Below are 24,895 nucleotides of genomic sequence, written 5' to 3'. Positions count from 1 at the left end.
TTCCCAGGCAGGAACCTGCAAATGTGTGAGGGAAGATGTAAGCCAAGCTATGGGAATGTGCTCATACCAGGATTTAAATTGAATTTTGATGAAAAAGTATTACCAATCAAATAAAACAAGTAGACAGCTATAATGCCTACTACCTACCCTACATAGCCAATATCATGTGTTATTTCTTCTTTTCCTTCCCCAAACAAAAATAAATGAATTTTGTTAATAGAAGCAAGAATGCATACCCACAGAACTTCTTGTCTTCAGAACTGTTTCATTACCATGAATTAAACTAATTAAAAATAAATGTGCTCTTTGAAAATATCAAGACATGGCCTTTATCTTTTTTGACTTGATATATTTTATAACTTTATACTATCACTTCTTGTTGAATTGTGTAAATTGCTGGCATTAGTATCTTGATAAAGTACTTCTCTAGAGAAATTTCATTTATCTTAAAAAAGGGAAAAAAAAGAACTGGATTTTCCTGAGATTTTGCAAGTTGCATCCTACCTTACAGTACAGCAGTTTTTCATCTAAGAATTTTAGTGAAAGTTAAGAAAAATGATACACTGAGTTTATGGCTCCATTGGCTTTAATGGATGTTTTAGCATTGTAGTTGTAATTTCTGGAGATCATTTTAACATTTTTTGTTCATGATCTCTAAAGTAGCTTGACCTTCAACCACATAGGTAATTTTACAGGTCTTGCTAAATATCATTTAATGGGAGTATTATTGAGAAAAATAAAGGTTGTTCCCTTCTCCCCCTCAAAAATCTAAGAGGAATTAATGCTTAAAATCAGCATATTAAGAAAAAATATGAGTTTTTTTTTTTTTTTAAACTCTGAGCAGATACTAAGCTGGGAGGGACATGGATGGGGCCTGGTCCCTGGGACTTCCAAGTACATGAGGCCATGCTTTCCATTGTAAACGTGGGGAAGAATATACAGAGAGAGGACTTGAAATTAGCTGCCTATGGAGAGGGGCTCAAGGAACAAACTTGCATTCATGTGTCCAAAGGTAGGCAACTAGAATACGACATACTCAGAACAAGTGGCTTCTTTTGAAAATGTTGACTCATTTCCCAAAGTGTGTGTTTTCGTTCTTTATACAGAGCACACTTTAAGATGATTCTATTTCTAGACAAACAGATGCCAGTTACTTAATTTATTCTTCTTAGATTTCACATCTTATACTGTGTTTGTGAAAGTTGTGCCCGGTTCTGTGCTGTTTTTGCTACTGCTGTAGTTACTCTAAAAATAACGTCTGTGAGGGCGATATTTTTAGTAATCATTTTAAATTACTTTGTCAGTGGTTGCAATCACATTAATCATGTTGAATGTTTTTGGGTGCTCAAATAAATGTAAGTACCTCCGTAGGAGCCCTGTTATAATTAATACTAACATCCTCTTATTAAAAGCCTTAGTTTCAATGAAAGAAGTGTAAGATATCTGTTGTATATGAGACTGAGGTGAATTTTTTGGAAACTAAGAGATTTACTTCTATATATTTTTTTTCCAAATGAGGATGACAGAATAAAGAATAATATGCAACTGAAGTGGCTTAGAGAAACAGGAAAGCAGGTGAAAGTCTGAAGACCGGACCTGTGGATGAAAGCACTGATGAGAGCCCGAGAGTTAAAATTCTTGGATCCTGAGACCAGTGTCTGCCATTCCCATCTTCTCTTCTACTGGGGACTAGCCATTTTATGAGGGACAGAGGTCCCTGGCTTGGGAGATGTTCTGAGTTACCAGCAGGGCTCCTACAAAAACTTGGATAAAATATAGCTTTTCTTCCCCCACTGGAAACCCACAGCGAATATTGACACGGCTGCTGCCTACTATCGCTGGGAGAATCAATCCCCCACCAAGGAGAGTTGCTCACGCGGGGATGTAATTTGCAAATAAGCGCTGGTCCCATGGGTATATTTCCTTACGCAAAATAAACCTTAAAGAAGGTCTCCTGCATGTCATTTTCTTTTATGGTACAGTGTATATTACTAAAATATCTCTATTTAACAAAGGGATCTGTCTTTAGCCCAGCTCTTTGCTAAGTTGACATAAGCTTCTAATTTAATTGAGGATTTCCAAGCATTTTTTATTTAAGGCAAAGGTAGTCATTTTTTGTCTTGAAAATGTCTCATACTAAATTCTTTTCCCATCAGTTAAGAGACACTTTTTGACATCTTTAAGCAACGGAAAATAATAATTTCTGACAGCATCAGTGTGCTATAGGCATGGCATCCCAGAATGCTACTACTCCTCAGAATGTAAGAGGAAATGGTCAAGATTTTTTATAATACGTTGGAGGTGAATAAACATGTATTTTTATTTTAAAGACATTCCAAAAGAGTTTAGAAAATGCTGGTGTACTTCAGCATCTTTTGTTGTGAGAAAGTGAGCTGTTATTTCTGTCACTTGCTGAGAACTGCTATCTTAGTGATACAAAATCGTACTTTGCGGCAGAACCCTGAGCCTTACAAAGCAGATTAGGTTGAAAACACTCACATCCTTTCAGAAGAATTTGGGAAACTCGACTGCTTCAGTACTACAGTAAATTCTGCTATTAAAAAAAATATTTTGGCTAATTCAGCAAAGAGCTTGCAAGCTGCTCTGCTTGTTTGATTTAATTTAATGTTGTCTTTTAAAACGCTCTACAAAAGCTTGTACGGGGAGAAGAACTTTTTCATTGTCAATATGCTGTCCCTCCAACTAGACTTTTCATTTTACATAGGATTTTTTTGTACTTCTTGAGTTCAATTTACTTAGCCCCTTTTTAATGAGTAAAGATATCACATAAGTGAACATGGCTAGTGAAACCTAGTCTGACGACATTCTTATCAGGGAAACAATAGATCAGAAAATCTATATATTAAAGAAATCTTTGGCATTGATTACATGCATTACAGCTGGTAATCATATTGACTTCTTGCTCACAGAATCTGTGAATTTGTGATCTAACAGTGTAAAAACACAAATCAAATCTTTTTCCTTGTTTTGTGTCACAGTGCACAATCCCATGTATAATTGCTGAGTAAACACCAAAGTTCATGCTGTTTTCTTGCTACACCACCTTAGACATCAGAAAAGACTGCAGTTAATCACAGTATTCCTATAAACTATGTTATAGGGCATTATATTCCTCTTTGAAATTTACTGCATTTAGGTGCAGTGATATAATTTTTTTCATGTTATTCATCTCATCCAACACACTCCCCCATCCCACTCTCTGCAAAATACCTTTTAAATCAAATCACAGTTCCCAGAAACCTATTTGCAAAGGCTCTTAAAACATTTGTTCCAGGAGTGAAATCTGAGTCCTATCAAATGTTATCAGCATAGCACTGGTAATAATTCTACAAGTCTAAATAATTAAATAAGGGAATTCTTAAGAGAAAATTATAGTTGATTTATTGTGGCAATCTGAAAAGTTGAGTGTTAAAAGGTACTTCTTACTATCAACTGACCACAAAAATTATTGAAAATTAAATTGCTTTACTCATGAGCTCTATAACAATATTCATGGGGAAATCATGACATTAATTTCTGTGATGACATTGTAGCATTTTCAGTACTGTAGTTCATGAGTATGGCCTGCAGGCTATCTGTAGTGAAGGACTATGATTCAGCAGCATGTGAGGTGTTTCTACGTGTATGCAACAAAAGGAGAAGTTTGTCCCAGACCCCTTCTCTTTATATAATCCTCTGGACTTGGCCCCAGTCTTCTCCCTTTCTCCCCACAGTCCCTGTTTCTCTGATTCTCCTAATCTCCACTTCCTATTTCATGAAGGTTATCCAGTGATGTGGATTAGCAATGTAAATATATGGTTATTCTTTTCTATGCCTTCTTAGATGAAAACTAACATTTCTTGTGCTTGTTTGTTCAGCTCTGCAAAATGAGTAGGCATTTTAACAGGACACCCAGGCATTCCTCTTGCATGGTTCCAGTTAATTTAGAATCCATCACTGTGCCTTTGTATTCCAGAGTAGTCAACTGAGAAGTGTCTAGCACTTTCAAAAAATGACTTTTTCTCACAGAGCCAATAGTCCAAAAAATACTGACTATACCAGCAAATAAATAAATATCAACAATTTCTCCTTTATTATATTTCTCTAAACAAAATAATTCTAACAGATTTAGGAGGCATGTTTTTTTGTTGTTGTTTGCTTCCTTTACAGAGCTGCGTTGTCCCTACCATAATGTTTTTTTCTGTTTTTAGTGATTTCTTTCAATTGGAATGACCTTGAATTGGAGTAAGACTTATTGAACTGTAATTCTTATGTTTACACTTTAAAAATGGCCTTTTTAAAAGTATGGTTAAACACTTGCTTTATTCTAATCCTCTAATAAAGACTTTAGCAACGGATTATATGCCTCTGCTTATGTCTCTTCTTCTTAAATATTCACCTTGATCTTTATCAATAACATCAGATCTCAAAAGTACTTAACAAATAAGGCAATTATTTTTATCAGTTTTGGAGCTAGGGAAATAGAAACATGGGGTGGTGAAGTGACTCTTTTAAAACCAGTCAGAAGATTAGTGCCAGGGCTGAGCATTCAGATCTCCATGTTCCAGTGCAGAGATAATGCTCTCTCTCCATCTTAACCTCCTTTTGAATTTTACTGCGAATTTCTTCTGGTTTGTGTGATTGTGTCCCCTTAATTTCTTTATTTAGTTTGGTGCTGTTTTGGACACATGGTTATCTGTCTAATCTTTATCAGAATGAGCAGGTGCTTCTTCTATGTTCTCTCTGATTAGCTATGATGTAAAAACAAAGCGTCTTCTTGGCAACATCTTTATGCTTCTCAATTTTCTTCAAAACTCTTTGCTAGTTTAGCTCAATCTTCCCCAAAGTATGATCCATCAGATGGATCCAGCCTGACTAAATGATTTTTCTAGCCCACAATGTATTCCTGCAGCCCCTTTTCCAAGTGCCTTGGAGGCATGAACAGGGAGTGGGATGCTTGTTGAATTAATTGCTTTGCCAGCCTGTGACCTGTCCCTGCCTCCTTCTTTCCCTCTCTCTGCAGGGCCTTCATCAACATGTGACTGGATGTGCATCTTTCACATGAAAAATTATAGCATCCCCCAATAAATTAGGGTTGTATTTCTGGTTCTAGGAGTGCACTGGCAAATGTGGCTGGATACTTGCTTGTGTGCCATGGTGTCTGATAGACCTTCTTTACTGTTTCAGGTTTTGATGTCTGCTATGATACTGGTGCATGGTGATGTTGGCTGGTGTAGTGCTTTCTTTTGGCCTACCTTTTAGAAATATGTGTCTCACAGGATATGCTGACTTCACAGAAATTAATAAATAAAAGTATTAAATCTGATCTCTCATTTAGACTAATCTTCCTGCCTGGTTCAGGCATGTGGACTGTCCTTGCATTCTTACAGCAAGTCCAACAGGAACGCCCTACCATCTGCAAAAGCAATTCCCTACTCATATCATGCTTTGATTCTGCAGGCCTTTTTAGCCAGTACCTCACTTAGGCACACTCTTCAAGTTTAAAACTTGCTTAAATGTTTTCCTTTTGATATATTTATTTCAGTCTATAGGCAGGAAAATGCACATTTTTATTAGATGGCCTACTTTAAAAGATGACTTATTTCAAAAGAAGCAGTGACGCATTTTAGGATAATCCTTGCTCCCTTCCTAAATCTTTCTGTCTCTTGGAAAGATTCTCATTCCCTCAGTTCCACTTACCTCTTTACTTAGAAGTTTTGATAATAAAGGAGAATTGTGCAATGAGCCAGGAAACACAAAGACTAGCTTTTGTAAATCACTTTGGCAAACAGGGATGGGTTCAGATATGCTTTTAAGCACTTTACTGATTTTCTTGTAGCTGAGAATTTTGTTTCAAAGAGACTATATTTCCTTTACTGTTTCTTTGCTCACCCTAGAAGTTTCTATATAAACCTTTTTTGACATTTACTATAGCTCTTTAAAAATCAAATGATAATTTTAAGGTTAAACCACAGAATTGTGATTCAGTAGATCTAGATTTTTTCTCTTTCTAACAATAATTTTCTCTGGGACCTTGCCAAAAATCACTTGCAGGGTATGTCTGTATCCACCACCCACGGCAATTACTGCCAGGAATAAGAAATACCTAAGTAAATGGCAGAATTCTTCTTATGGCCTCATTTTGCCCACATATAAAAGGAAGCTGACCCCTTTCCAGAATAATGATGTGTTTAATTTGCTACTTTTTGGAGAGAACTTTTGAAGCTACCAGAAAACATTAAAGAAATGCCATAGACATGCAGAATTACTATTTTTCAGAATAATAATCCTCATATAAAAGAGTCTCATGAAATCTAGTAGATTTGAAGTGACAAATGTTCTACATAAATTGTGTTTTAGAAGACAGATTGTACAACTTAGAAGTCCTTAATGAAATTAGTATTGTTAATATACATTTTAATTTTTAAACAAAATTATAAATGATCTGTTCTTTAGGATGGCTCAGCAAACCTAAGGAACAATTAAAACTTTCTACTAAATTCTGTATCACTTTTCCGATAAGAATGAAGAAACCATGTCAAATTTTTTGAGCCCATAAGGCCTTTTGGGAATAATTCTGATGAAGATTTCTCATAGAAAAATACAGAGATGGAAAGGTTTGTTATGATCACAGTTGGATGAAAAACTTCCTAGGGATTTGCAAATGGCAGTTGGCAGACAGTATGCAAATTAGAATTCTGATATAGTATATCGGAAATAAAATTGTTATGAGTTATTAATTTTCATAGGGACTTCTTCCTTAGTGTTAATTTGCGTAAAGTTGCCTTTGTCCCCAGTCAGGAAGTGACAAAAGAACTTTACTATAGGTGCCAAAAGTACTGTCATCTTGAATGAAGATGGGAGTCTGTGCTTTCTGTTATATAACTGAACTAACTGAGAAGGAAAATGGAAGCAGAAATATTCCTTGATGGAAATAACTACTACTTTAATGGAATAATGTCAAAGATCACTTAGTGGTGAGTTATCACTTCAGAATCTTGAAATCAGTAGGAAACATTGGCAAGCTACTTTAAAATCTGCAATACTGTGAGATTATAACTGACTGTGAATAAACACTTTTTCCTTCTGTCCCTAAAATATAAGGAAAAATATGCAACATTTGATGAGATGAGATCCCAGGTCTGAAAACAGCCACAATGGAAGAAAAATATAACACTGATGGTGGAGGTTATATGTACAGGAGGATGTAGGATCAGATCTTTAAAATGTGACCATCTGTTAAATGTTAAATATAGAAAAGATCTGTATTGTGAGGAAAACATGAAAATTGACATTTCCAACAACTGACATCATTAAAGAAACACACCAGGGCATGTAGTTAATGAGTCCATGCCTATGATGCTCAAATGTTTATTACAGTTCTATAAATAAATGACTCACCTGTAAAAATTTTACTTGGCCTTTTGGCTGAGGTCTGCACAGGTATGGGCAGTGTAAGCTTTTCTAGGAGGCAGGACATATGCGTCTGAGCTTCCCACTGCTTCTGGGACTGCCCCAGGCCAGCCAGAAGGAAGTGCAACACTACCACCAATTCTCTGGTGATCCACAGCGCTCAACCCACTCCTCAAGGAAAGTCACTGCTCCTCTTGTTTTCTGTCTTAGAATGGAACAGAACTCACATTTCTGTTTTAAAGTAGTGGCAGTAGGGATACATACCATCTGTCACTGCATAAAATACTTAGTCTTTGCAGGAGTCATTAAAACTCTGTCCTCTTGACTATCTCTAATCACAATAATGGAGTTATGCTTGTTTTTGTTCTTGCACTATCCCTCTGGTCTCACAACTCTTGCAGTACTTCCTACACTGTTTCAACGGGTAGTTTGGATGGTTTATTTATTCAAAAAATGCTTATGGCCAGTGGTTCAGGCATTTACCTAAGAGACATGTTGTAATCTGATGAGAATCAGAGAATTTAAGTAAACCAGTTGGATAACTACCATTAACTTTGCGGTAATTAGACAGATTTTAAATGTTAATATATAATTAGAAAGGTATTATACATACATCCATATATAGAAATATTATATATTGTATATAATTTTATAAGCTTTTATACATATATTATTTTATTATTGTTATGTTACTTGAATTTCCAGAAATCCTGAGAAGTCTGGGAACCCTAAAGTGAGAATGTACGCATGACCAAGAATATGTTGAAGCTTCCTTAAACCATACCTGAAAAACTATGCAGGTGATTTAAAGCAATCTTTCACCTTTCCGTTTAATGGTACGTTAACTGCTCATCAGCTGAAGCCCAAGGTGTGCCCCACTGTTTTCAAATAAAGCTGAATGTTCAAGTAAAAATGGTGAATTTTGGAGTAATATTTGAAGAACTTGCAGTCAAGCTATTCCCTTTCCAAAAGTTGAACCCTCCATTAGCAGAGTAAGCTAATGTGACTGTTATATTACATTCAGAAAGGACAGAATGATATTTTTAGGACTGTGACTTGAGATTATGGGATGCCAGTCTTTCAAATTTCATTTAGACAGACTGTGCTATCTTCCACATAATCACTGTTTTAGAACATAAAATTCTTTTGTCACAGAATCTGCTGTCATTTCCCCACTGACAATACCTCAGTATGAATGACTATGATGTTCAGTATAATAGAATATTAGAATTAACATATTATTAGTGTTGTATACTGTGAGGTATGATGAATGTGTGCAAACTTGTCCAGGTCAGTGTTAGACCACATACATAGGACACTAGTTATCCCTGCTTCAGGTAACTTTCACCTATAAACTCTGCTAAGTTGATTCCAGGATTTATAGCTGTTTTGCATAAAACACTGCTAATATGAGAGCTGCTGTGTTATTTATCAGCAACAGCAGCATAGTCAATACGCTTCTTGCTGAAAGAACCAAGAATCAGTAATGCTTTACTAGAGAAAAATGTGAACTCTATGTAGGCCAAACAGGATTATCTTCTTAATGACACAATTTGCATTACTTTTAATAGAATTTATTCTGGCTGGCTTGTAGCAGAGAATGAAAGAAACATTTCAGCTCTTTAAACAAGATGTTCCCTAAATGAGTTCACAGGGTCATATGTAATGCTGTTATTGTATAGGCACCACTGTCAAACATAGCTAAATTCAATGACACAAGCAGGAAGAATCATGGCAGAATTATTTTAGTTCTTTTGAACATAAATATTTTGTTAGTGAAAAGAAATCCTAATATAATTTTCACCTGAGACAGGGAAAGGAGAAGAATAGATCATTACGCATGTTCTCTGACGTATCCCTGGGAGGTAGCTTGTGACGAGGGTGCGTCAGGACCGATGGAGAAGAGTGCGGCGCCTATAGACTGCTCAGAAATGGGTCTGCTCAGAAGGCAGGGCCAGTCTGCACACCTGCGGCTGCTACTTCCTTCTCCACAGAGAGGACAAATGGGACTGGGGAACACAAGTTAAGACAATTAAATTCTACGCTAACTGATTAAGCTACCTAACACATAAGGGCTTGCCCCCTGAATACCAGGTAAGACTGCAATTCTACAGAGCTTTCTGGGTATATGGTCTGACTGACATGTGCTTCAGCAGAAGAAGGCTTGGCACACAGGCTGTGCACCTCCACCTGAGATCTCAGAGCTGCTCGGTTAATCAACACACTGAAGGTGAGGTGGTGGCGATGCAACGAGCTCCCACTATCAACACATGAAGCGCAATACAGAAAATGCGTAAATTAATAGTAACAGTTTTCTGGATGTCATTTCATTCATGCTATGTACCCACACAGAGGCTGAAGTTTTTGCATAACTTAGGCCAACGTCTCTAAATTGTGTCAAAAAGCAGATGCTACTTCTGTGCTTCCCACTGGAGATGTGTAGGCTGCATAGCTAAAACAGCTAACCAGATAGCCTTAACTACAAAACCTTGCTAAGTTGTGAACTACTGTCCCCTTTTACCCTTTTCTTATGTTTTGCATACTTTATGCTTATACATTTGTAAAGATAAAGGAGATCAAGCCCAACATTTAACACAATATCATATGGTGTAATGTTATTACTAGCCAAAATAAATCTGAATTATGTCATTTAAGAAACTATACCAGATGACTAAAGCTATATGAAGCATTTTGATACAAGCTCCTCTATCTGCCTCTGTAATTTGACCACAAAATACTGCAAATATTGAACTATGTTAATTTGAGCAGAAATATGATGCGCATTACACTTACTTTTCAATAATTGAATAACTAATAAGGTATCTGTTTTGAATTATTATATTTAATTGGGAGGAATAGCAGTATGATATATAAACCTTGAAGAGGAACTAGCTATATGGCTTAAGTCACTGGAAAACCTGATTGGCAGTTGATTGGCTCTGAATTCCCCAGAGAAAATTTTACTTCTGAAGCAATCTTAACAACTGTATCACTGAAGTGTAGCAATAATCAAGAATTGATGCTCTCATAAATTACCTCCTGTTGTTTGATTAACCAGGCGAAGAGTCAAATGATTTCATGTCTTCATAAGGAACTACTGAAGAAGAAAAGGACTATCAAGAAATATACAGAGATGTTACATAAATATTCTGCAGTCCCTGACTACTCTGTAGTCATTTTTACTCACTGTAAAAATGCTGAAGGGAACTGCCTGGAGTTCTTCAACCTTCATTAAAAGGCAAAAGAAAATTCTATGGGAGGGCAGGCAGCTGACCAGAGCTAACCTAGCAGATGTTTGGGATATGGCCCAGAACGTTTTAAACAAACTGTTCTGGCACCAGATATTTGTGCAAAGAAATGAATGTTTCAAAGTTGCAGAGAGAAATAATGCCGACACTTCATTTTCTCATTGAATTATAAGGAGGGATACAAATGGTAGATTGAAAGTGGGAAAATTATTGCTTGGGTTAGCAAAAGTGCCCCTTGCTTGGTAAGAACAAAAGTCCTGTTAAAAAAAAAGGCCTTTCAACACTGTCTTTTAATGTCTCATCAAGAGAGAATGGGGCAAAACTGAAACAGAATAGGAACACTGTTATCATAAGAATGTGGATGACTTGAATAAACTGAGAAACTAATCAGTACAAATGGGAAAATGAGCTGAAAAATCCACCTTCTCATCAGTTCCAGCTGGTAAATTCGAAAAATTACTTTTATGCATGTGGTATTTACCTGAATAATAACTTGGTTAAATGCTCCTCAAAAAAAAAAAAGTATATATCTGAGTTAAAAGTTCTCTGAATGACTAAAATGTATGATCTGTACTTGTATTTCACTAAACAGAAGGTCCAGAAATTATGCCAGTCAGATTATATCAGTCAAATTAAACTACTGAAGAGGGAGAAATTCATTACACCTATTAAACTATGTGCCCATACAGTAAATATTACTGTAAAGTCCTGAGTGGACTAAACCCATGAATCATTCATATTTCATGGTCAAGAGCATGAACAGTCTCTAAGAATGAGTAAGACATCTGAGCTGGCCTAAAAGCTAAACATTTTTCTGGTATCTCAACCTTTGGATAGAGTGCCATAAGAGCTCAGAATACTGACTGAATTTGAAGGAAAGAGGATTTTCTTTAAAATTATGAGCAGAATGTTATTGTATGTATGATAGTCTCATATGTAAATGAAAAATGAGGCTGTAAGGTTTGTCAGCTGTTATGTTGGCAGAAGTGGAGACAGGGGTAAGGAAGTGTTTTAAAGCAATAAAATCAGCCCATCGCATGGCATAGAGCACATGCCAACATGTATGGTACTAATGTTGGGGCTGAACTCCACTTAGTACATAAGGTCATTTTGAAGTGATCTGACACCCTTTCTGGAATAGATATCTTGTATACTTTTCTAATATACTCAGAACAGACACAAACAATCCTGTAATTCCACTGGCACAGACGCTTGACTGGAATTAAATACGGACCTGTATCAGAAAATAATATTTCATTTTTGTAGCAAAATCTTTTGCATGCAGTCAGCAGAAACAAAGATGAAAGTGTGAATTTGCAACAAAATTGTGATAAGACTGAGCTGAGTCATTACCTTCTGAAAATAATAATGTTGAGCTCTAACTCAGTCTTTAGTTTGCTTTAATTTCTTGTCTGCTTCAAGAACTATCTCAGCTAATATAATTCCCTACTCTGCACTTTAACTAAAACACAGACATCCCAAGAATGATGGGAAAACTCAGAGAGGTGATTAGCTCATGCTCAGAACAGGATGTCCTTTAGAACCTGCAGAACTAAGGCTCCTCATGCATCCTAATCATACTTACATTTTCGCCTCATTATTGCTGCAGCATGTGTATTCATAGTGCAGTGCAGCTGCATCTGGAATCCTCTCTAATCACAGGTTTTGTCTTGGTGGACAGGTAAGCAAAGAATATTTTGGTTTGACAGGTCTTCTTCTCTTCCTGGAGCTCCTGCTCCTGTTCATGTTTGTTGCTCCTTGAAGAATTTTCCCCTGGTTGAATTGCAGGCAGCTAAGTAAGAGTTTATCAGTGACAGAGCCACTGACAGTAACATAAAATATGCTTAGTAAAACCTCTGAGGGCTGGATTGTTTTATATGAGGCTGAACAGAGCACTTGTGCACTTTGTCCTTGGGCAGGATCAAGCAGTAGTGTAAAATCCAGAATCATTAAGTGGCAATAGCACTGTCTTATAATACAGAAAAGTAGAAGCAACTGTGAAACCTGGGAGATTCTTTGAGCTTATTAACTGCAGAAACAAACTGGGACTGGATGTAACACAAAAAGAATCTTAAAGAAGAGTATGTTAAGGCCTAATGCCATTTTGCATGTGAGTGAGTAAGAAATTTAGGATAAAAGACATCTATGATGTCTCTTTGTGTGTATACGACTGAGGATACCTCTCAAAAGCATGCAGGTAAACAGATATTCACATTTTCCAGAGCTGCAAGGATGCCTGTAAAAAAATTGCCTGTTTTTATCTTATCTGTAGAAACGGTTCATTTTTAATGGTAATGTTTTAAATAATGAATCACTTTCAGAGCTGGGAGTAAGCAAAAGCATTTTCCATGTGGTTATTCATTCTCTTTATTTGCAGAGGCCATGTAGGAATTCAAATTAAATGAATCTAAAGGGACTGTCTTTTAAGATAGAAAAATATAAACAACGCATATAAAATCATTCTCCTTATGGCTTAAGAAGACTTATTCCATATTGGAGTAATACTAATTCAATCTATTTTTCTGCAGTTCTCTTACTTTTTTCTCTTCAGATGTGAGTCTGAGAAAAAATTAGATTTGTTTTTCCTCAGTTTGGTTGGAAATTAAATATTAAATAGTTGATTTACCAGGAAATTTAAGGTGTGTTTTTCAAACAGTCTTCTTTTGCTTGAAACAAATTTATTGCAGTAACAGAAAAATACATATTAGTCATCAAAAGCTGTTTATAGATGAGCTTAAAGTGCTATCAAGTAAATGATTCTTATCATGTAGACTAAATTCGAGACCAATAATGCAGGGGAAACCTAGTGGAGGATGGATTAAATAGCCAGAGGTAACTGAAAATGAGGAAAAGTAATAATCTGCATTTGACCTACCATATAAATCCAATGTAAAAGTTTATATTTTCTAACTTGGTGATCCAAAGCTTACTTTTGATACTGAGGCCAAAATTTTAAAAATGACTGCTTATTTTAGATACATATTTCATGGTAGCCAAGTCTGATCCTAAACATATCAGGTTCTTAAACTCTGAATTAATCCTGATTTCAGTTGTTACTGTATCAGTGCAGCCTCCTCATATGAAGACTGAAACTGGAAAATTTTTTAAATGGGGAAATGAGACATGAAAGCTATGTCTTACTTACTGAGGGGGATGTACATGGGAACTCAAGGTCCCTCTCCCTCAGCACCCCGCATCAGGGGAGCTGCTGCAATGCTCAGAAGTTGCCTTCCAGACTCTGTGTCCAGGTTTCTACCCCTTTTGGGATCTAAAGCCGAGAGTCGTTTCCTGAGGCTTAATATCCACCAACGTTCTTCTAAAGATGGAGCGAGTCCCAACAGTTTTACTTTTAGAACAGCGTCAGTCTTCTGTAACATCAGAGGCTAACAGTGCACTAGCCCAGGAGGAAGGAGGCATAACTTTTAGGCCCTCTTCAGTCTCATTGAGAACTAGTCCGTACATTGACCAAAGGCAAAACTGGGAAAAACTCCTCATTCTTCTTGTTGAAGCTGATCCACTCTGCAGCAAATAATTAAATATTTACGGGTTGCAGAGGGAGAAAGCTAGAATCTGTGATGCATTGTTTCAGACACCCACCAAGGAGGGCCCATGCTTTTCTTCAGGTGATGTGCCAGAGATGTTTATAGATGTTGCACTCAGCAAGGACTGGATGGAAAGCAACAAACTCTCCAAACTCTCCCCCCTACACCCACCAGTGACAATCATTCCAAGACCGGGAACCAGGCCCAGGATTCCTCCCTCCACAGTTGTAATATTATGTTTAGTACTGAACTCAAGGCTGTGTGTCAAGCATTCTGTGTCAAGCATGACCTAAACTTACCTAACGGAGTTGGTCTGAGAGGACTTAACTGGGGACACCTAGTCTGTGAATCTTGATTGGATAGGGGCATGAGATACACTCTACAATTCCCAGTCTAGCCAGCATGGTCAAAGTCCTGGGTATGCACAATATTAGCATAATCAGAAAATTTTTATCATCATTAGAAACATGAAAATGTGGATGTTTACAGATTTACCATTGCCTAAGGAGCTGGGCACAGCTTTGAGGAGGGCACCACTGGAATTAAGTGCCTAAGTCCCACTTCAGGTGCCAATACCCTTGGTGGATCCAGGCCTTAGCGTCTTCCCCAAAGTCCCACCAGAAGCCTGTGCCAGTGGTGTGGGTGTGGGCTCAGCAGGGAGCTGACTCTAGCTCTGCACCCTAGATAAACTCTCGCCAAAAGGCGCTGCCTCTGCTTTAATTCTATGCTCAGCAGTCACTGGCTAAAATACCAGGATACCCAGATTTTGGCTACTGTCTTTTGTACTGAACTCAGAACTAAGCTACCTGTACAGTACTGCTGTAAATTTATAGCTTGCAGAGCTTGTTCAAATCCTTCGGGATAAAAGGCCCTCTATAAATGCAGGTATTTTATTAGGACACAAGACAAAATATATTGAACTACTGAAGTAAATATCTACAGGGTGATAAGAAAAGGTTAACTGTCATCGCCAGTCAAACTAGGACACTGACAAATGGACTCCAAGAGCTACTTTAAGGGCAACAGCAGATGCTTTAAAGCTGGATGAAGCACTGAGAACAGATACTTGAACCTTTTTGTTTTATAGGATCTTATTCATGGGAGTGAAGCCACCAAGAGGATGATATACTTGTTCCTCCCTCCCAATCCTCATGTCAAAAGAGTGCTAAACATTTAGAACAAACATGTTTATAATAATAGCAGGGGAAAGAGGAGCCAAAGGCCTCCACACAAAAGAGAATCCATTAGAGATGTTTAGGACTGTAGAAATGTTTGGGAGCAGAGGTAAAACAGGTGGCTGAGAACTGGGATATTTCTGTAGACTGTAAATTATAAATTATCCTTTGCAGTTTTGCCATTTAATATCTCTATTCAAAAATGTGTTAGCTGTAAGTAAATTAGATAAGGATACAGCATCTAATATTGTGACAACATTTTCTTTTGGAGGCCAAGGCTCTCTCATCAACTAAAAGCTTTGCCAGAATTGATATTATATTTAATGAACCAGAAAATAATATATAGCCAGGTTAATACTCTTCCAAAACTTCTATAATAGGCCACAGAGAGGGGAAAGGACACTGTAATAGTGGCATGTTGCAGGAGGTCAATTACTGTGTGAAATCATTTCACCTGGTAATATTTAGTGCCCAAAATTTCATCTGGCTTGCATTGATTGGATGGCAGCCTTCATGTGAAATGCCCCGTAAATGCACGGTTGTTTTGCAGTAGGTTGCTTCATTGCAAATATTATCTGGTGCATTTTTGCCATTTCCAGACTAACAAACGGTGATGACTTTGCCCTTTTAGTTATAATAAGAGCTGATCTGTTGTCTCAACATCCCCTCCCTGGGGACTAAGTTAATGTAATGGAGAAATTAATTAAGATATTCCCCCATCCTCATTTTTGCAAGCTGGTGCACTTCTAGACTTAGTGCTGAAATATTTTGGAAAAACACAGTTTCCCCAGGAATGGTGGCTTGACTAGACATGTGATATATATTAGATGTTTTAGGACATTTTGTTCTAATGAGATTAGAAACTAGTTCTGCTGATACAAATGATTAAAGTAGGATATGATAAACATAAGGCTCAGATAAGCACCAAGACTCTAAGACACTTATCTAATCTGACCTTCTACATTTCTTTTCTTCACCTAGCACTGCATAAAAATGAGCGGACAAGTCATGGGATCCTTTCATTGATCTAGACTGTCTTGATTAGCTTTTGCTAGTGTAAAAGTGCAGAACCACTCACGGCAATACGTTCCCAGCATTAAGACACTGCAGTCCTAACCCCCCTGTAAGCACACCAAACCCACCAAGGAATTTTGGTAGAGCTAATGTTTCATTATCCCTTCTGGTGGCCTCTAGCAGGCTGATCTTTCAGTTAAGTACATTCTTTTTTCCCAGATGGGATTAAAACAATCACCTCAAATAAAACAGTTCCTTTAGTCTTTCAGGCTTTCCATGACTTTCTTTTGAGCACTGCTGTGAGTTTCTCTGAATCTTGACCAGTTTTTCAATAATCATCAGGCCAGAAACTGGTCATAGTATTCTGGTGGCAGTCACATCAGTACCAAATGTAGACGCCATACAGCCTCTTTACTGCTGCTCCACATTGCTTTGTTCATATACTGAAGGTTTTCATTTGGTCCTTTCAGCCCCTTTTGTGCACTGGGAACTTAAGTCTAGCTGATTACCTACCAGGACTGATCGCCTGAATGATTGTTCCTTAGTACTGAATTCCTGTTCTTTAAGCAAGAGCTGTACTTCTTTGTTCCCGCATGTAAGACTCAACAATAAACTGAACAGAAATGTATATTGTTTGCATGTACCTGCCCAAAACCACAGTCCAAATTGTATCAGTAATCTGTCAGCCTCATTATTTGTCACTTCCTCAATCTCCATAAACTTTAACAGTCATGATTTTATTTTTTCTTCCAGGTCACTGGTAAAAAAATGAAACAGTTTGAGGCCAAGAACAAATCCCTGAAGGCTCCATAGAAATATTCCTATTTGATTCATGGTCTACGGTCTCCTGCTGAGGTCTGTCAGTTACCGAGTTTTCAATGGGTTTAATCAATTATTTTTGTACCTTGTTTCTTAAACAGAAACTTGTACAGGTCTAGGTCAAATGATGTACAGAAGTCTGAGTATGTTCCATCCCCAATATTCCTTTTAACAATTACATTTGTAATTAGTCAAGAGTATTGAAATCTATAGTTAAATTAAAATTAAAATTAAAACAATTAAAACATTTTTGATTGGGATTAATCATCATATCATTTTATTTCTTTATTGTCCAGTTTTTATTAGCTGTTCCTTTACTTCTCCTCATACTGATACCAGGCTGAACAGTTTGTAACTTGAGTAAATATTTAAAAGTATTTGCCTAGCAAAACTCTTTTTGCAGACAGTGGCCCAAGATTATCAGTAACAATTTATGAGACTGTTTATCAGGCAGGCTAAAACCTAGGACACATATCTGTTAGCAAAGAGCTATTCACTAGGCTATAACATCAAGTTCTTCCATGCTTAATTTCTTTTTGGTTTCATGAGCCCTACAGCACCATTTAAACAATGACTCCTTCTCAGTAGATTATTCTGCAGTCTATGGTCTTGGGGCATGGGATGTAGGAACTGTAGGTTTGAATACCTTCAAACTGAGGAAGGCCTTGAATTATCAGGTCTCTAATCATCACCAGAGTCTTGTTTTAAAAAAAAATTAGCCTTCGTCAGGAAAAGATTTTGTGTTCTGGATCTTGACTGGACAAGAGAGGCTTGGTAAGGGACAGGAGGTCAAAAAAGTGTTTGTGTGCCCATTGTCTCCTACTAGCTGGCTCTTAGTTACTTATTGCTTATTTTGTAGGCTTTCTGAGTTGCCCTATGAGTATGCCCCCCACCCCCTTCCCATTAATTTGATATGCTGTCTAAGGATATGCTGCCAGTCCTCTGAGTCAACATGCATGAAGTAGTTGCCTTATTTTTAGGCATTCCGGGGCCTAAATTACAGGCATCTTGGTAGTCACTTTGGTTCTCTACTTGATCTTATCGAAGTCAAGGGTAAAAACTCATTCAGTTTGCTGGCAGTGTGCCTAGATGATAGTTCAAATCCTCAACTGTAAATTGATTTCATTAATGTCAGAGGACCTATGACAAATAAAGACTTGCTCTTTAGCCTATATTGCGTAAATATTAAAATAATTGTTTTTTTTCCTAAATAATGCTATTCTACTTCTAAAAAAAGTTGTAAAGTGTTCTCAATAGAGTTGAGATATTATTAATCTTTCACTTCATGTGTCACTGAAGTGTTGCATGTCCCATATTTCCTAGTCAAATGAAAGTATAATTTAATAACTATACTTAAAATTGTACTTAATTTTGGTGTGTTGGGGATCTCAAGATTAAATTCAGTGGGGCCAATTCAATTAGATATAACTGCAGACTACAGTAAAGATGCCAGCTTCTGGAGAACATAGATATTAATCAGTACAAGCCACATTATGTCCTCTGAGTTAGCTAAATACATAGACAGAGCTGGACCTAAACCTACATCCTTGAGGACCAGACTTTCTGCTCCTTTAAAGATTACACAATGATAACAATGCTATTACTGAGGAAGCCTGACTTAAGGCAAATTTGACTTTCTAAAACTAGAAATGAACACTTTAAAGATTTTACATCTGAAGGTATTTAAACTAGAAACAATCCTAAAGCTCTCAAGTAAAACGGCTAGCATCAACCAAAACAGGACTGAATACTGGAGAGAGAAGTATGTGAACAACGGGAGGAAACAAAGTAATTCCCATAGTGATTTTTGATCACTGGTTTCTAATTTGGCATTTTTTTCTCTGGAAGGACATCCAGAAATAAAATGTTTAACCTTTCCTCAGTGTATCTGTACACTGAATATATAATGCGGGGCATAGGGAGCATGGGAGGGGAAGGGCTCTTCACCTTGGAAAAAGATCAGTTTATCCTCTCATCTGGAATTTTAAGATTAATTATTAATGAAAAAGTGAAATAAGTAAACTTTTGAATACTATATAGGACATTTAGATTTTCTTCAATAAAACATTGAAGCAAAAAACACCCCAAACCTCTGGGATCTATTTCTATTTTAGGATAGGACTGAAGGGAGCAGTCTGCTTCATCTTCCTATAGCAACCCTAATCCTCTGTTCTGACTTCAAACCCTCCCTCATACCCAGCCAGGAGGACATATGCTCCACGAGCCTTCTATTCCAATTTTTTGTCAGTGAAGAGGAAAAGGTACTTGAATTCCAACTTCTGAGTCATAATTTTTACAAATTAAAGTGTTGGGAAAGTCACAGTTTGCTAGAGGAGCAGCATTTTTAAGGGGCTTTTTGATAAACAGATCAGCCAACTTGACCCATGCTATCTGTTTGAATCCTGAGTGAAATTAAAGCATGTTATTAAACTTGTTTATCTGCACTGAGGATAGAGATGAAGCCTGCTGATTCTTACTATTTATTGCTATATACTGCAATATGGACATCAGTATTTCTTAACTAGCCTCATAGGATAAAATGAATAATCATTTCTCTTTCTTCACTATTTGTACAGTGGTCAACTGAGTAAGACATTTACATGAATTTAATGCTGGTAGTACCAAACTAGTTTTTATTCCCCAGGAAATGGAGAGAGGACAGAAGAATTTCTGTGTTATTATTTACTTTGGATATCCTTCCCCATATAAGTATTGGTCCTGCAAACATTTATGCACATAATTAATTGTTTGCACCGCAGAGGTCCTGCTGAGGCTAAGACTACTTATGCTGTTAGTTGACATTTTTACATTTTTAGTACTCTAAATTCAGTTTGTGTAATCTCTTCAGAATTTTCCATTATTTCTACAAGCTTACTTTGCTGCTTGCTCATTATTAGTAGGACAGAAAAAAAACCCACATTGTTATGTAACAACTTCTTTCTTTCTTCATGAGCTTCATTCAGTGCCCTCAAAACGCTTGGGGAAACTCCCACTGGCTTAAATAGGTTCAAGATCAATATCTGAGTGGATCATTCAGGAGTTCTGTTTCTGTGATCAGACATTTACTCGCCAGGGGACTACTGTTTCCCTTTTCTTGCCTCTTCTGTTTGTTGTAATCCATTCCCCTTAGTCTACTGGCATTCAAATAACCTTTCTTTCAACTACAGTAACACAAGTCATTTATTCCCAAATCATTATTTCAGTTCTTTTCAAATATTGGCAGCTACTATCCTGATAAAGTTTGATTGCACTAAGAATTCCTCTAGAGAGGAATAACCCCATGCACCAGTACAGGCTAGGGGCTGACTGGCTAGAAAGCAGTTTTGCAGAGAAGGACCTGGGGGTCCTGGTGGAGACCAAGTTTAACATGGGCCAGCAATGTGCCCTTGCAGCAAAGGGAGGCAACAGCCTCCTGGGCCACACCAGGAACAGCGGCACCAGTGGGTCGAGGGAGGTCCTCAGTACTGGGGAGGCCACAACTGGAGTGCTGGGCCCAGGGCTGGGCTCCCCAGGGCAGGAGAGACATGGACCTACTGGAGTGAGTGCAGCGAAGGGCCACAAAGATGATTAGGGGCTTGGAGCACTTGCCCTGTGCGGAGAGGCTGCGAGAGCTGGAACTGTTCAGCCTGGAGAAGAGAAAGCTCTAGGGGATCTTATCAGTGAGTATAAATACCTGATGGGGGGAGTAAAGAAGATGGTGCCAGACTCATCTCAGTGGTGCCCAGGGAAAGGATGAGAGGCAATGGGTGCAAACGGAAAAAAATGTAATTCCACTTAAATGTAATAAAACACTTCTTTACTCTGAGGTTGATCAAATACTGGAACAAGCTGCCCACAGAGGTTTGTGGAGTCTCCATCTTTGGAGACACTCAAAACCCGATTGTAAATGGCCCTGAGCAACCTGTTGTAGTTGACACTACTTTGAGCAGGATGGCAGCTCTAGACAATCTTCAGAGGTCCCTTTCAAACTCAGCTATTCTATGATTCTGTCTAGAATCATAGAAACATACTGGGTGGGGAAACAAATATTTGAATCTGTTCTTACATCCTTGAATCAATTTTGTGCACATTTATTACTGAGAGTAGTATCTGCTATGAGAAGGACCACCAATGATGAATTGTTGCCTCAATGTTCCTGGTTATAAGTTGTATTTGCAAGATTAGGTCCTTCACAGATTCAAAAAATTTGCTTTTAACAAGCCTATGCTTTCAATTAAGGGTTGTGAGTTGTTCTTTAACACTGCTTCATACAAGACTGTATTCTATACACTTCACTGGTTAGACAGGTTTGATGGAAAGAGGGAATCAATAATTTATGTTCTTTTAAAAATATGCATAAGTACATCACAGAGAATATCAAAACTTCAGGGGAAAGGTGATATTATTATTTAATGCTGCGTTGATGAGGTTTATTTTGGTAAGGTCTTGACAGCACAAGGTAACATATCATCTTTGTGTTGACACAAACACTATCAAAATGTGAAGGGACACATAGCAGTAAAAGTTCTGCATCTAAAATAGACTTTTGAGAGAGCAAATTATTTTTTTCCTTCCCAATAGCTTGTTAATTTTCTTTGTTAGACTTCTGCCAAGACCTTTAAACAAAATTAAGAAGCATTTTTGTTATTCTGTGTCATCCTCTACAGGTCTATTCAAAATTCTCAAATTTTTTCTGCCTTCCATTCAATACTGAAAAATGTTTGTTGGTATTTGTGATTGGGATGAACGTCATTATATTTCCATTACTTTCACAGTATAGCTGTTTTCATTACTCACTGCACTGTGCTATTCATTTTTACACTGGACACCAAGGCCTTTTCCTATTTTGCTTCTTTAGGTCCTTTGTTTGGTTTGTGATGAGAGTGATTCAGAATGCTCCAGAGGGCAGTGTTGTGCTGAAAGCTTAGGTTCTGTGGACTTTGCCTGTATACTTTTTGGGCATCAGAAGGCTGAATGTTATTTATTCACATGCAGACTTGCTTAAATGTCTTTAAGTCTTAATTTCATAATGGCTTTGGATATACACATTCTCCGATTTGGGTCCTTGCACAAACAGATTAACTGTGCTTATGCACATAAAATGATCTTCAAGGTTTTTCAGATGCTCATGAGTTAGATGGAATCAATTAAAAAAAATACAATTAAAAAATCACGGTCTTCTTAAACAATGATGTGCCAGATTCACCATGCAGGCTCAGTGAGTGGAATAATAATTTCCTTGCTTGTGTCACACAGGGGAAAGGGAAGAGGGAAATTATCCCAAAGAGGGCACAAGGCAGTGCTGTTCCCATCCTCCCTTAGGAGTTCTGCAAAGGAGCAGCAGTTTTCAGTTCCAATTAAGGCCTCATAGGAGCACACTGATATATGCTGCAAGGGAAGCATCAAATCGCACATCTCCTTCAAGTAGGGCCTCTCATACTTTCTTTTTACCTTGTATTTCCCATGAGGAGGAATGTGCCGGTAATGCTAGCTGGCCTGGAAAAGTCAGGATCACCAGGTCCAGTTGTCACTGACCCCCACACTGCTTGAGAGCTTCCTGGTTGCATTTCTCTTAATTTCTAAGTATGGGTTCAAAGTTCCCCCTAAGCCAAAGACATCTTGGCTGTGTCTAAACTGATCTACCGATGCACATAATGGCTACTAATGAAAGGTCACTTTCCAGCAGCCTTTCATACAACAACACTGTCCCACCCAGCCCCACCTGCCTACCTGCCCATGCATTTTCCTGCTCCCTGCCCCGAGACCCTCATGTCTATTCATGTCTATTCTCATGTCTATTGCAATCTGTCCACATCACCTCTTTCCTTTGAGCACCCACACTGCTCCCAGGTATCCCTCCTCCTCTCATTATAATTTCTCTCATCTGCATCTTCCCTTGCTCAACCACACGAAATCCACTGTCTCCTTCCGTCCTCCCACTGCAGTTCCTCCCTTTGACCACCTTGCAGTACTCATGGCTTATTCATTCCTTGGTTCTCACTGCCTCAGAGGCAACTCTTGCTACTCGATGTGCTGCTTGGGTTAGAGGCAAGAGTAATGAAAACAAAGGTGTGAGTATCCTGACTAGGCAGCTCCTTGGCTGAGGACATGCCCATCCCACCTCAGTTCTGGGGTAGAGAATCATTTGCTCACCCACCCACTCCCCAGATCATAGACAGTGCTCTGTGAGCTGCATGTGGCTTACACTGTGCAAGCCTAGCTTGAACTGTCTGGATGCAAGCCTGCATACAAGCGTAGGCTTTCAAGAGCTAGCAAGCCACCTTTTTTAAACATGCCCTTTAAGCAGTAGCAATGGGACAGGTGCAACCATAGCATATTTGCTGGCTTGAACCCAACATATGCATCCCAAAATACTCTGTACCAAGGTAGGGCAAAAAAGGCTGTTTGGATTCTTTACTAGATGATATGTGTAGGAAGGTACTCTGAGATGGTCGTTGTGACCTAAAGCAAGGACAAATGATGGACAAAACAAGGGTCATGGAGCATTTTGTGCTTTAGCTTGCTCTTGAGCCTCCATACCACTGAACAAAAAAGATGTAGCCTCTGATGGACTAAAGACTAGATACTGCAAACCCTTATAGATTTAAGCAGTCCTGGTAGGACAAACCTTGAAGCTGTCATCTGGGAATGAACTCTGCACTCCTACAATGAGACCCTTGGAAGCAAGCTTAGGGGTATTACACAGAGCTAGTGCAAGAGATGAATTTATGTTTGCTAAATATTTGTTGAATGGGGACAAATACAGCTGAGTTCTGCTGCTGCTGCCCTCCAAGAACAGGATCTTTCAAGTGTGCAGCAACTAAAAAAGCAGAAAGGCAAAATTTGACAGAGGGGGGCAGTACTTGTGCAGAAGAATGGTCACAGAATAACTGCCATAAAAATATCCAGTACCTATACCTCCAGTAGCAAAATGTTGCAGGTCTCCACTCACTTTCTCCATTTGAGTGTTGACTGAAGTCATAGGCCCACTCTCTGCCCTATGGAACTACTAAAATCCATGTGGATTTTGAGGATCTACTAGAAGGCAGGGCCATTTGCATCCATGTGGGTGCCATGGGTGCTCCATGGGTACCAAAAAGAGCCCCACTGGCAAAAATGTCTATTGACAGGCTTCTCAGAAGTGCCCACATGAGTGAAGCAGGGTTTCAGCACGCTCAGGAGACTGAGAAATACATCACTTTTTAGCCTGCTCATACAGCAGAGGAAGGCTTTGCTATTAGCTCTCCTCATAAACATATCACAGATTCGTGACTTGCAGAGAGTGATATGCTCCATGCCAAAAAGGAAGGGGAAAAGAAAATATTGCCACCTGCTTGTGAAGAAGTTTAAATCCATGCACCAGCTCTCCTGCACAGATAAAGAAGAATGATTCTTCCTTTTTCTTTAGATTTCAGTCATAACAGTGAGGCAGTTGTCTCTCAGAGAGACCTGAAGAAACACTGAAGGGGATACTCATGCCATCGAACCTCGGGCTCTAATTTAGGTGCCTACATTTGAAGCCTCCAGAATTCAGAGAATTGCTGAAGCTCCACTGACAGTCAAGGGAACCTAGGCTGCTCATACAAGAAACCTGAGTGACACACCTAGGATACGTAGTGCTACTGTTCCCACAGGATCATTATATATGACCTGAGTTATGCACGTTTGGGTTCTAACATTGAATTGGTGTGACCTGGTTTCAAAT

General features: G+C 38.2%; 1 protein-coding gene across 1 annotated transcript in view; it reads right to left on the bottom strand.

The window, feature by feature from the left end:
* Positions 1 to 24,895, bottom strand: part of GPR85 (G protein-coupled receptor 85) — a 38,787-nt gene that overhangs the window by 741 nt on the left and 13,151 nt on the right. The window lies entirely within an intron of this gene.

The sequence above is a fragment of the Apteryx rowi genome, unplaced genomic scaffold (genome assembly GCF_003343035.1).
Source record: "Apteryx rowi isolate R43461 unplaced genomic scaffold, aptRow1 scaffold_677, whole genome shotgun sequence".
NCBI lineage: Eukaryota > Metazoa > Chordata > Aves > Apterygiformes > Apterygidae > Apteryx > Apteryx rowi.
This window is presented reverse-complemented; position numbering and strand designations above follow the sequence as displayed.